Source organism: Onychomys torridus, chromosome 3 (assembly GCF_903995425.1).
Source record: "Onychomys torridus chromosome 3, mOncTor1.1, whole genome shotgun sequence".
Classification (NCBI taxonomy): domain Eukaryota; kingdom Metazoa; phylum Chordata; class Mammalia; order Rodentia; family Cricetidae; genus Onychomys; species Onychomys torridus.
Genome location: NC_050445.1, coordinates 245,221 through 247,176, shown reverse-complemented (window position 1 = coordinate 247,176; position 1,956 = coordinate 245,221).

Sequence of the window (1,956 nt, the reverse complement as noted above, 5' to 3'; positions counted from 1 at the left end):
TGCACGGGGGCAGTGATTTGGCTGCCAGCCACTCACAGGCGCGATGCAGGGCCATTTAGTCGGGGATAGAACTTTCTAATTACCTTTTGGATACTGTGGTTCTATTTGATAATAATAGAGTAATTTTTAAAAGACAAGCGTTTCCTGTTTGCTGTTCTTGTTTAGTTTGTAAGGGGAAGGGCCGAAGTGGCTCGAGGGACATGTACCTAGTATCAGCTAACAGACAACTGATTTCCTTTCTCAAACGCAATTGTCCGTGCTGTGAGAAGGAGAAGCAGGTACCCTGACTGTGATCCTGAGGAGGGGCCACAAAGCCGACCAACCTGAAGGACTGAAGGAAAGTGCAAGGCTGCCAGTCTAACCGTGCCCCGTGCCTGCCCGGGCTGTGGAATCGCAGTGACCAGGAGGTCAGGTTGAGAATGGCGAGGAAAGGGGTTCCTGTGGCCCAAGCTTTCCTGTCCAGCTTGGAATGGCTGACAGGAGTGGCGTCCGTAGAGGGAGTGAGGACTCTCATGGTTTGTTGGAGCAGCCACAGATAGCACTGTCAGGACGCTTCTCCTTCTTTGTTAACTTATTTGTAATTATGTGGGGAATGGTGTGTGTGTGTGTGTGTGTGTGTGTGTGTGTGTGTGTGTGCGCGCGCGCGCACATGAGTGCGCAGAGAGCTTATGTAGCCCAAAGTCACACCGAAGGAAATAATAAAGCCAGGATTTTTGTCTATTTACTTTTTTTATTTTAGTATTTTGAAACAGGATCTTACTCTTACCCAGGCTGGTCTGGAACTCACTTTGTAGCCCAGGCTGGTCTCAAATTCATGGCAATTTTTTTTCCCTCATTTCCTTGCTAGCCTGGAACTTACTCTGTAGACCAGAGTGGCCTAGAACTGACAAAGATCCACCTGCCTCTGCCTCCAAACTATTGGGATTAAAGGCCTGAACCACCCACGTCTGGTTACAGCCCAGATTTGAACTCAAGCTTCACCCTAAAAAGCCATGTTTGATCATAAAGTTCTTTTCCTGGGATCTGGAGGTTATTGGAAAGAGAAAAGCCAGTCTGTTATCTAGTTCATTTACACTAGATGTTTTTCATTGAAAATAAGATTGAGGGAGAAGGAATCTATTAAGGGAATAGGCTATTTGTTTGTCAAAATGGTGAGTGTACTAAGTAAGGACGGAAATGGACGTTAGAGGTAGAGAATCTCTAGACAAGTCAACATTTCCTAGCAGAAGTCAGTAAGTGGGCAACTCAGGGCTTTTCTTGGCCATCTAAGAGGCTCTTGTGCAGGGGCCAGGAGGAAACGGAGTAGGCATAGGTCTGGTATCTTTAAGGGAACTTGATAATAGCCTCCCAGAATTTACTGTGTACTGGGCTCCATGAGGAAACAAAATACAAAACACCATTGCTGCCTTGGCAGTGCTTGGGGTCTGGGGGCGCTTTGGGCTTTATTCTCTAAGCTAAACCTTTGGCTCTGGAGACACGTGGGCCTTCAGGGAGAACTTTTTACTCAGATATCACTGGGAAAGAAAAAAAAAAAAAAAAAAAAAGGTCACATCTTTGATTTTCTACCTCTGTCCTTCCTCAGAGCAGTTTCGACAGCCAGATGCCAAGGGAGACCTTTCCTGAGGCCCTGTGTGCCAGCTCTTCAGATCAGGGATCAGGGACTGAGGCCCTGTAGGCCCTTCTGTTGACAGGGTAATGCTGAGTCAGGCCCAGGCCTCTGCATCAGCCTTCTGGGAAGTGATTTGGCTGCAGAATCATCTTGCTTCTCATGGTGCGAACCTTTACATTTAAATTTCTTCAAAATCGATTTTGAATTGATCACTTCAAGTTGGGTTCCTTGAAATGTGGATTTGAAGTAGACACATACAATTTAACTTTTCTATTTCTCACAAAGGATAGCTGCAGAATTAATCAAAGAATTAAAAAAGTAAAGAAAGAAAGAAAGAAAGAAAGAAA